The sequence below is a fragment of the Solanum pennellii genome, chromosome 8 (genome assembly GCF_001406875.1).
Source record: "Solanum pennellii chromosome 8, SPENNV200".
NCBI lineage: Eukaryota > Viridiplantae > Streptophyta > Magnoliopsida > Solanales > Solanaceae > Solanum > Solanum pennellii.
Window position 1 is genome coordinate 19,819,254 of NC_028644.1, and position 13,136 is coordinate 19,832,389.

Sequence of the window (13,136 nt, forward strand, 5' to 3'; positions counted from 1 at the left end):
TGTGTCTAGAGATCAATGGGTCAATGAAAGAATATTCCCTGCTTCTCATTGTGTGAGACCAAGAGAAGTTAAATTAACCTTTCAATGAAATATCCTTTGACCTTTTGTTATTTCTTGAATTTTCAATCGGTGTTGCTACTTTAGCATGTTACTAATAGCCATGAGCGATTCAGCAACGCTATACATGTCTAGGGAAAAAGTTCATATGGAACAAATTGATTCGAGTAGAAATGGAAGATGATTAAATGAACAATACAACTTGTATACATAAGGCGACTACTACACTCAAGTGTGATTGTGTGTATAAAGTTAAACATGAACTCGAGTTCACCTCTTTAAGAAGTTGAGTGATCGAATAAGTAACTACTGAAGTATTGAATGACGTGTGGGGTATTGTGAGTAATATTATCCTTTAATAGTAGTGAATTCTTTTCACATGTGATTAAATTTTATATGTAGGGCTTGTAGAACCTTAAAGATAAACTCTTCATGCTCACATGTCGCACGAACTATTTGTCGTACGAATTGTGTCTCATTGATATAATGATTACTTGGGTCTTGTCCACCATGTACAAAGTGGGAGATGTAAGTTTTGGGTCGTGGGTCACCCATCTGGATTGACTCGATCTGTTTTATGTCTTATCCAATTAATTAATTAATTAATTAATTAATTTTGGATAAATCTTTTTAAAAGGATAAGGCAGAACAATTTGTAAACGTTCAACCTTTCTTTAAAAGACTCCTAGTGGGAGTATTTTTCGGATGTATGTGAAACGTGAAGTGGAGAGGAAATTGTGTGAAACAGAAAACCAAAAACAAGCGATTAGTCAAGAAACAAAAAAGTGAATTTCTCAGAAAAATTAATCAACACACAAAACAGACTTCTAGTTTGTGAACACAAATCTTTGTTTGCTAGTGATCCAAAGATGGACTTGAGCACCAACCTATCAAAGAAGCAGATCGACGATTTGTGCTGTGAATTACAAGGTACACACCTCGTTGTTGATTTATCTAAATAATCCATCAGATTATTAAGCTATTTTGCACATTGCAGTGAATCCTCTGTTCCATGAGTGTACATAACATATTGAAATAGCTTGTCACATAGTTCGATAAGCGTTGCAAGCTGGAATTATTAGTCCATCATATGTACCTACACACTTCCAGTTGACATGTTTATTTACAAAGGCATTGACAAGGGATCAGTTTGTGACACTATGGAACATGTTGGGACTTCATGACATTCACAGTCCATCTGGAGGGGGAGCTAGTGTTTACAATTATCATATTATCATATATTCACTTTCCTAATTAGTGTAAATTAAATCCCATATAATATGGATCTTAGATTTAGTGCCTTAGAGCTAAGTCTTAATTGATATTTTACATGCATTTATATATTGGTATTCAGTAAATGTAAATACACAACTTCAACCATTCATTTTCTCCTCTAGAATTCCTTATTCAAAAGATGCATAATGAATATAAAGAATATAGTCATATCAATGGTCCTGATCAATGTTAGACAATATTAATTTGATAGATCTAATTAGTCCTAACTGCTTTAAATTTAAAGTTTAATATATTTATATAAATTATGTTAACTACTTCCAAATCTAGAAAATAAGAAACAATGATTTTCATTCAAGTTGCAATCAAAAGACGAATATCAAAGTATAATTATGTTGAATAGCTCAAAACTCTTCGTCCACATTGTAATAAACAAAGTATGAAAGTAACGTAAACCATCATTTTTTAGAAGAAAAATAGGGAGAGGGAAATATTCTATCATAGAGACAATTTTTATTATTAAATTCTTATTAATGTCAGTATTTTTTATGATGTTGTGATCGAAAAATGTATAAAATATCAAAATGCATTAATAATAAAGATCGTATATACATCTTAAATATTTCAAACTAAAAGATTCAACTAGTAAACTAAAAATGTAATGAATAATAATAAAATATATGCTGGGAGTTGGGACAGAGCAACCAAAAAAGAATCAACACATTATAAACGAACAATTATTAGAATATATAGGAAAAATGCACAAATACCCCATAGACTATGATCGAAATCTTAGAGACACACCTTAATTAAATTAAGGTCGTATTACCCCCTAACTTTTTTATTTATAATTTTATGCACCTTTTTAGCGTACGTGGAATCCAAATATCTCCACGCGCCTCAATTGCATGGAGTCACGGAGTGTGCCACATAAAACAAAAGGTGTACAAAAAAAAATCAGGAAGTAATAACACCTTAATTTAGTTAAAGTGTCTATAAAATATTTTTACTATTCAAAATTAACTTATTAATATCAATGTAAGTTGTAAGTTATTAATATGCATTTTTAACTTATTGTTTCACTATTATCATTATTTTAAACATAAAAATATAAAGTTAAAAAATAAAATAATAAGCATCCGACGAACTCACTTATACAATCCAAAACTTTATTTTCAATGGTATTTAGCTTCCCTTTTGCACTAAAATTCAATTTTATTGCATCCTTTTATGCAACTAAATTCTCATAAAATAGTCTAAAATTTACTCTCTTTTTTTTTTTAAAAAATAATCATACTAAATTGCATCTTTACTATTGAAAATAATATAAAATACACAGTAGACTTTGAATATAGAATTCAACAAACTTAATAAAATATTTAAGAAAAGGTTGTAAATAATTAAAATTATTTCAAACTTCTCTAACTCTATTCAAACATATTTTTTTGAATAGAATACTTTCAAACTTTTCATAAGTTTCCTCTTCTAGTGAACTGTCATTTAGTAGAAAAATACACAACAATTAAGAACTTTACATATGAAGTATACATAGACTTCTCGTTTATCAACATAGTCAAATTCATCAACCTAGTCTATTATTGTCTCACACATAACCATCTATACAAGTACAAGATTTGAGATATAGCCTTCACACTATTAAAATATGTCTCATATAGACTTTAGAACAAAGCCTCAAAAGATTAGAAATGAATATTGTCTAAGACATAGTCAATAGCTTGTGCTAGTATAATGGGTTTCATCCTCGGACTTGAGGACTAACCAACTTGGAGATCTTATCCAAGCTTCTTGAAAGTGGACTTGAATCTCTTCTTAACATTAGACTATATCATAGTCTTTAGGAGACTAACCCCTTGTATAACATGATCATAGCACTTATGTTCTAAGATTAGAACTCCTTTCATCACAACCCAATCAATAAGTGAGAACATTACATCATAATCACATTAATAAGATGCACAAGAGAATTACTTTTAATCCTCCATAACCTTACCTTATCCTAATCTCACATTCATCATAATCATATACTAGTCATATATGCATAGCATCATCATTTACACTTCAATTGAATAACAACATCAATTATAGGCCAATATCAACATAATCGAGTAGTCATGATCTTTGAAATCTTACCTATGGCTTCCAAGAATTTCATCAAGGATATCACCATCAATTCCATCATATTTATCCCTTAAATCAAACATTATCATCACATAATGGTAAATTGACAAGAAAACATTCAATTCTAACCCTCCTCAATCATAATCAACCTAATTCATAAACTAGGGTTAGGGGAAGACAGATGTTTATGAACCTTTGTAGAGATTTAGCGAAAAGCTTTAAGAGATAATTCAATACACGCATAAACATATGAAGATCATCAAGAATAATCAAATTTAAACAATACAATTCAACATTAAAAGTAAATCCACTAAATTGGATGAAAACATGGAAATTGAAGACCATTGAAAACAAACTTTGAAGAGCCTCTTGCTGAAAAGAGTCCCAAGAGTGAATATCCTCCATAACATGACAGTTCTTGAAGAATGATGGAGGGAAAATTGAGCCTTGATTCCCTAGGATGAACTTTTCTTCTTCTTCAATGGTGTCTTAGAGTAGTGTGAGAAACTAGAGAGATATGAGAGCTGATTGGGTTTAGGGAACTATGAGGTGTTTAGGTTAGTTTAATGACTGATGGGGCTCATATAGTCCTAAAATAACTAATTAAAACCGTCCATAACCATTAATTAATTGACTAACTAATTATTTATCACCCCTAACTTAACCAAAATTGGGCAGTTAGTTGGGGTATCAAATGATGAGGCCCCGTCGACGAGCCGTTGATCCAACCACGGACCGTCCTGGTCAATCGTGGTTTGGATTAAAGTCTTGATTTTGGGAGCATTATGTGAGGTTTCTTAGTGTGGACCAACGAGGACCAACGAAAGAGCTTTGTTTTCCCTGGTGGTTACACTGTTTTTTCACAGCTTTTAGGGTCAATTGTTTGTGTCCTCCTCAAGTACCCTTAGGGTGGTCCTTGGGGAGTCTTACCCAGATGTTTCGTACCTAAACACACTCTAAGGTATATACCATTCTACCAAATTTGACCTTTATACCACTCCTAAAACCCTTTGATACACACAAAGGCACACTAGTTCACTTTCACTAGTCTCTGGACGTTTTGATTCTAACACTTCTTAATTAAGTTATTTATCTTTTTTTAAGATTAGAAACACTTTTATGGCATATTTCATCAAGTGAAGCCTAGACTAGGTCATTGAACTTTCCAGGTGTAACTACATTCCCCCTTGTGGAACATTCATCCTCGAAAGACACTTTAACATCCTTTTGGAATTATGACTCAAGACTGCAGCATAACCAACACATGATGCATAATAATGACTAGAAAATCAAAGGAGGAAACATTCACTCCATTCTCAACACAACAAAAACATCATAAGGAGGTAAGAACTTCATCAACTATCAAAATGCACATATTTGATGATTTCATGTTATGCAAGAAGGGATGTCATTCTCCATTTCATATAGTTCAATTCTTTCAACAAGAAGCACTACATGATTTCTGTCAAATCCCAAAACCACACCCTAAAATCTAGGGTCAATGTCAGATTGCAACCGGTGTACTTGACTTCTCAAAGGCCTTGTACAAGCCCTGACATATAATTCATCACTTATACATAATGAAAAGTAGTGCAGAATTAAAACTTTTCACAAAACATTTCACAGTCTTTAAAAACTCTTTCATATAAAGTCATAGAAAATACTAAGTCTTAATCTCATAAAACTTAAGATATGAGAATACCTGGGACACGACCCATACTTCAAAATATAAAAATACGTAGTCGATCACAATACTTCAAATGGAAACAGAAAAGACATCTATGCCCTCGAATCAAATGAGGACATACTTTGACTTCACTTGAATGATGCTACGTACAAAGTCTTGCTTCCCAAATGCTCCTCACCTACCAACAACTCTAGAGATAGATAAAAACATGGATTAGTACAACCACATGTACTAAGTATGGCATAATGCATGAAAATCATGAAAACAGACATTTATTAGAAATATGCATATTTTCATTTAAAGTCACATTATAATCATAAGAATAACATTTAACAACTTAGAAACACATAAGATAACATTTAAACGATTAATCACATTTTGTATCTAACATTACAGTAAGCTCAACTAACTGTACAGTGAAGAAATTCACTGTTACGGTGAAGTTGTCTACTTCTTCCTTAGGCACTTCTTAACGTGTAGTCTTCTCACTAAAAGCTATCCTCAGACCCACTTAAGCAACACAAAGAGAGACCACCCATACAACTCCCTAAGAATAACTAAATTACTCTCAAGAATACTTATAATAAGACAGATACACAATTACAAGACATCAAACACATAAATATGAGACTGACATTCCCTTACCAAAGGCTATTAAAAGACTTGCTTAAGTAAATCAAGAAGATAACGTCCATGATTGACCTCTTCAAGAATATCTAAATAATCCTTAAGACTATCTAAGTTTAGATCATGTCCACATAATCAATATCTTCCCTAACTAGAGTCATTCTTAAGACTCATCTAAGTAAAATACGAAGTGACCATTCATATGCCCCTTCACACCTTAACTAAACAATCCTTAACTACTGTAGATAAGTACTTATTAATTTAACATACTTTCTTAACTTAACTCATTACTTTCACTAGTTCATTTAGGACATTCAAGTAATGGTCTTGGAAAAGACCTAGGAACTCCAAGTAACACCTTCAAAGCCTATTGTGCAATGTCTAGATAGTGTCTCATACCACCACCTAAACCTCATAGAACTTATATAATGCTAATAGGTATTCCATATGATGAGAATAGGCAATAACCGACATAGACCATGATAGCAAAGCATGGAATCCGAAGTTCTAACCTACTCCGATGAGGGTGTTCTACTTGCCAATGGTAGAACTTAGACACATCCCATTTAGGCACATGGTTAAGGAATATGAAGGGCATGTTTTGTAATCTAGTCTCATTCTTTAACTAGAAATACTTCCCTTACCATACTTACTCGGTGCTAGCCTTCGTTCTTATAGAGTAATTCACACTTAAGGTTCACATAAAAGGGTTCCAAATCAAGTTCATGACCCAAACACATTTACGCTATAAAAGAAAGGTCCACTAGGGCTACCTCCAATGGCGACAAGAAGATCATGATGACTTTCGTAAGGATTAATATGACGCCGTTCCAGCCAATTAACCTTAAGTCTATCATCCCTTTACTTTGAAGGATACCATTAAGGCTTACGACTTCAACATTCATAACCTTACCACTAGGTTCAAGGTTTCACATAAAAGACTCTCTTAACTTCATTTAAGGTCACATATCATTCATAAATTCAAGACTAAGAGACTTTAGAATCCTATGTCAAGACATCACATATTCACATTCATACATACATCAAGCAAGGGACACAAGTCAACCAAGACAAAACACCACATAGTTAACTTTAATTCATAATACATTTCATTTTAGAAGCATATAGAAATAACCCTTATCATCTTCAATTCATCCAGCATAATATCATATCAACATAATTATGACCATCATAGACTCATATATTCAAGTAGGAATAATATACATCAACCTTAAGACTATACCCACAAAGCTACATTCATATTCTAACATGATCACCTACATAAAATTAATAGAACACATATACTTTCATATTGCTTAACATGTAGATAGATATCATCATACTTCACATAATCAACTATACAATTAGCCACATTAGTTCAAGTAGTTTTCCGACAAGGCCATGATCATTGCATTACTTAAAATAACGTCGATAAGGCCACATCAATTACAAGTAAAGCACATAACACCGCCACCATAAGTGGACCATACCAATGCCAATATAATTGAAGTCTAATAATCATAAAAATAAAGGAATTAGGGAATATTACCACCACATCATCCATAAAACCTCAATCCCATTCTAAATCACCACATTCGATATCACAAGGCCCTTACCCATGGCCATAACCAACAATTCAACATAATTATAACAATATTCATGAAAATAGGTCAAATTACTACATATTCATCAATCTGATGCAACCTAGATACAAATTTAATAAAATTATTACATCAACCAATAGCCTACATAAAACTACATTAGAATTCATCAACATTAGATCAATATCAAGTAACACATAACTTAGTCAAAACCTAGGGTTCATCCAATTCATGGGTTCATAGGTTATTTTAGTTTGAAATCATCAATACAATATTAATTCAATGATTGTTCAATGTTTAGAAATCATTAATTCAAGAACCCATGGAATAGATCATAAAATTGAACTATTCAACTTGAAAACTTTAGAATACATCTTTGAAAGTTGGGCTCCTTCATGAAGAGAGTTTCAATGATCAAAATCCATACCTGAATCTAATTCTTCAATTTGATTAAGAATCTTTACTCAATTTGTTGATCGAATCCCTTCATTGAGTTTTGACTCCAATGGGGTTCTAGAGAGAATTCAAAGGGATTTGGGTTTTTGATTTGGAAAAATGAAATATTCTTACTGTTTTAGACTTATAAACACATTTAAAATACCAAAAAGACCCTTAAGGAACCGCCAATAATCTTATTTTGAAGTGGGGTGAAATTACACTTTAACCCCTCACTTAACAGTAGCCTGCACAGGAACATAGACCCCAAATGACGGTTGCCCATTGACAGGGCATAAGTCCACACACGGACCGTCCTGTCCTCCATCGATGGATTCAGAGAGTGGAAACTGGAAGCTTATCTCCCCAGTCTAAATACAAGACGATGACCTCCACCAACGGGGTGTCGACCAGGCCACTGGCCGTCGTTTGCCATCCGTAGTTGGCACTGCTTTGGGCAGTTTTGGCCGTCAACATGGGTCCTTCCTCAAGGAACTTTGGTTGGTCCTTGCGGATGTTTGCCCGGACGTTTCCAACCCAAACATGATCGTATATGATTTTTGCACCTATCACATGAGTTTCATCCAAAAAGAACACGTAAAACTCAACAAAACATGCTTAGACACACAAGGTCATTTCAAGGCAACACGTTCGAACGTCATGGACGTTCTTAGATGTTTAACCTCCAAACTCCACGAAACTTGACGCACTGTCTATATATGATATAATAAATCAGTTAAGGACCTTATGACCTCATGAATCACACATAAACACATAAAACCACATAGGAGGCACATAGGTGACTTAGTCGTCGAACGTCTTAGTCTTTCCTTGACATTTACTTTCCAATGCACCTAAACTCTTAGACACTGCCTCTATCCCATATTTTAGACCTATTTAGGACCTTAAACCATCATGAACAACATTTTAGGATCTAGTTCACCTAAGTCATTTTTTGAGGTCTTACAATTTCATAATTTCACACTTGAACAATTTCACAAGAAATATCACATACCTCAATATAACAAAACATGTAATCAAGTTTCCTTTCAAGTATGAAGACACATAATTCAAAGCACATTGAAACATGGATCTTCACAAGAATATGCACATTAAAGAAAATCATAGAAGTTTATATACACTCAAGACCCTTCATAAACAAAAATTAGGAAAAGGTACTAATTTCGACCTTGACTAGAAGAGGAAGGAAAAAAAGGTGGGTATCGGGACATCATATCGTCCTTAGTCTCCCAAGTAGAATTCTTCATAAGTTTGTTTTTCTAAAGAACCTTTACAGCTAATTCTTTGTTCCTAAACTTCTTCACTTTCCGGTCTAGAATCTCAATCGGGACCTCTTCATAAGAAAGGTTAGTGTCAACCATTAAGCTTTCTACAGATAGGATAGACACCGGATCACTTATACACTTCTTGATCATGGACACATGAAATAACGGATGGACCGTAGCCAACTCAAAAGGGAGTTTCAACTCATAGGCAACACTTCTGATGTGTTTCACAACCTCATATGGTCCCACATACTGGGGACTAAGGTTCCCTTTCTTCCCAAACCTAATCACCGCTTTCATGGGTGATATCATCAAATAAACCATATTACCTCCCATAAACTCAAGGTCCCTTTTCCTATTGTCGGCATAATATTTTGTCGACTTTGATCCGTCTTCAAACGATCCCTTATAAGTCGGAGTTTCTCCAAGGCTTCATAGATTACTTCAGGACACAATAGAGAAAACTCACCTACCTCAAACCACCCAATTGGAGATCTACATCTCCTCCCATAAAGGGCTTTAATGGGTGCCATGGCAATACACAAATGGTAGCTATTATTGTAGTCGAATCCCATCAATCATAGATGGTCATCCCAATTACCCTTCAAGTCAATAACACATGCTCTCAACATGTCCTCCAAGGTTTGAATGGTTTGTTCCGCCAAACCATCCATTTTTGGATGCAATGCGGAACTAAGTTTTACCTTGGTACCTGATCCACTTTGGAATACTTTCCAAAACCTAGAAGTAAATTGAAGACCCCCTATACGAGATGATAGTTAATGGAACCCCATGACAACTCACAATTTCATCAAGATACTATTTAGCATAATCCTCCGCCGTATAAGTTGTTATGACGGGGATAAAATTGGCAGATTTTGTCAATCTATCCATAATAACCCATATTGAGTCATTTTGCTTCCGAGTTCGAGGCAACCCAACTACAAAATCTATATTGACATATTCCCACTTCCAAGTACGAATATCTATTGGTTGAGTTAACCCTCCCGGTCTTAAATGTTCGGCCTTGAATTTTTGATAATTAGGACATTTAGCCATAAAATCTGCTATAGCTTTCTTCAAATCGTTCCATCAATAGACATCTTGTAGATCACGATACATTTTGGTTGCACCCGGATGAATAGAATATCTAGAACCATGAGCTTTTCCCAAAATTTGTTTTCTTAAGTCATCAACATCCGGTACATACAAACTACCTTGGTACCTAAGTAGACCGTCCATACTTAGGAGAATGACTCATTGAGCTTGCTACGTATTGATTCTCTCAACTTCATCAATAGAGGATCAAGATGTTGCTTAGACTTCACCTCAACCACTAAAGATGACTCGGAGTTATGATGAACCATGAACTCCATGTTGGAGAATCTTCTAATCGAACACCTGATACGCTGAAATTACACTTCCATAAAGAAGTGTAAGCGGTCGTGATCAAGTCAAGAACCCAACCAGCAGGTTGAAGTCGATCCCACGAGGAAAATGATTTAGACTTAACTTCAATGTACAATTACGTCTATTTAGCCAAGGTTTTTCGGAAAACAAGTAATTAAAGGAGGCTTTTTGTGAAACAAGTTTCATTAATACTTCTAAGTTAACAAGTAAGCAAAAAATTACTTTTTATCAAGTTACGAGACTAACTAGGATATATGTGTTCCCCATAGGTTCATAGCGCTGTATCCCTAGAATATGCAATTCTTCCTAGTGGTTTGCATGTAAAGTGGTAAGTTATGTATCTCTAAATCCTTGGTCCGGCATCTGATACTTTCAACCCATACCTTGATGTGGCTACATGTGTATAATTTACTAACCCTTACCGTTACCTCATATTATACATTATAATCGATGTATGGCTTAGTTATTACTTCGCACCAATCGACACTAGCCTATTAGATAGTATTCCACTAATTCTATGTTGACAATTCTTTTCCTATGACTAACTCCTTGGTCTGGTAAGTAGCAACAAGGCTTGTTCTAATGCTGAACTTGTTAAAAAGACTTGTAACCAAAACAATTACCAATACATGCAAAAACCTAATTAAAAATTGCTTATTTGCTAGGTATATTTTGTTAATCACCCATGATTTCCACAACCCTAGTTATGGATTTAGTTTCCCATGCAATAAAAAATACAATTAATATTTTGTAAGTAAGAAATCATAAACTTACTTTATCAATAAGAAGAGTCCCAGAATATCAACTTGAAATTGCAAAAGAAACTTCAAACCAAATCCGAAAATTGATTGATTGCTAAAGTATTCAAAACCAATCTCCAAACAAAAGTAGAATAATACTAAGAGTTTCTAACCCCAAAAATCGAGGTTTTAATCCTCTATTTGTAGAAAATATTGTCCTAAATTAAAGGAATTGAAATAAGGAAATTTTGCTCAGTCACGCGGCTTCAATCTACTAACCAACTGACGGGCCGTCGATCAATCGATGGTCTATATACTCCTTCTGTCGTTCAGGACTTAGACTCATTTTCTCTCTCCTCCCATGGAACCCTCTCCGAATCAATTGATGAACCAACAGTACGGTTTGTTGATGTATTTATGGTCCGTCGATGCACTCCTTCGGTCCATCCTTAGAATTATTTCAACTTTAGATAGTGGAACCTTCTCTGATCAAAATAATGGTTTTGCAGTACGGACTTTTGACCAATCAACGAACCGTCGTTCCCTTTCGTGGTTTCACACTTAGTCTGATTTCTCTGAGTGGTCTCCAGTGTCCTTAATTGCTCATCTACGGTTCCCAACTACGGTCCTGTTCTTCATTTATTTCTTCAGTTGTTTCCTGATCTTGCAACCTGAACATCTTTCCTGTAAAACAAATACAAAATCATGTTAAAACAACTACAAAAAGGTTTTAGGCACACACAAATCTTAAGAAAAATGCACTGAAAGCACCGTGAAACCACGGTACGTCAACACCCAACGGGATAATCTATGGACATCTTTCACTAGCTCTTTCTCACCCTCTTCAACATGAGCCACACTACCCATAGTCATTCGACTCAAAACATCCGCAACAACATTTGTTTTTTTGGGGGTGGTAAAGGACACTCATGTCATAGTTCTTCAAAATCTCTAAGGACCTTGTTGTTGGATATTCAATTCCTTTTGAGTGAACACATATTGGAAACTCTTATGGTCGGTGAATACGTGTTCATGCACACCATATAGATAATGTCTCCATATTTTCAAAGCAATCACTACGACCTCTAATTCAAGATAATGATTTGGATAGTTCTTCTCATGCACCTTGAGTTGTCCAGAGGCATAAGTTATTACCTTAACATGTTGCATGAAGGCACAACCCAAACCTACTTGAGAAGAGTCACAATACACAACAAACCCTTTGGTATACTCCGGTAAGGTCAATACCAGAGCGGAGGTAAGCCTATCTTTCAACTTTTAGAAGCCTCTTAACAAGCTTCCAACCACTAAAACTTAACCTTCTTTTGAGTTAGTGTTGTCAAAGGAGAAGAAATAGATGCAAAAACATCAACAAAACTTCTATAGTACCCAGTTAGACCCAAGAAACTTCTTATGTCAGTGGGAGTTAGAGGTCTAGGCCAATTCTTGGCCGCTTCCTTTTTCTTCGGATCGACCTCAATACCTTTACTTGACACAATATGCCAAGAAATGCAACTGATCTCAACCAAAATTCATGCATACTAAATTTAGCAAAGAGCTGATGTTCCTTGCGAACTTGCAATACTAGTCTTAAATGACCCATATCTTCATCCTCACCCTCTTGGAATATATCAATATATCATCAATGAAGACAATTACAAAAGAATCATAATAATTCTGGAACACCCTATTCATAAGGTCCACAAAAGTCGTCGGGGCATTAGTAAACCCAAAAGACATAACTAGGAACTCATAATGACCATACCTTGTTCGAAAAACCATTTTAGGAATGTCAACACGTCTCACCCTAAGTTGATGATAACCCGACCTCCAATCAATTTTTGAAAAGTAACTTGCACCTTGGAGTTGATCAAATAAATCATTAATTCTAGGAAGAGAATACTTATTCTTTATATTGGCC

The 13,136-nt window shown here is 34.6% G+C and overlaps 1 long non-coding RNA gene across 1 annotated transcript; it reads left to right on the forward strand.

Moving 5' to 3' along the window:
* Positions 1 to 898: 898 nt before the first annotated feature.
* On the forward strand, positions 899 to 1,359 carry LOC114078251. The gene is made up of 2 exons (XR_003579743.1): positions 899 to 987; positions 1,055 to 1,359. It is a non-coding gene; the product is annotated as an uncharacterized LOC114078251 (long non-coding RNA).
* The last annotated feature ends 11,777 nt before the right edge of the window (positions 1,360 to 13,136 follow it).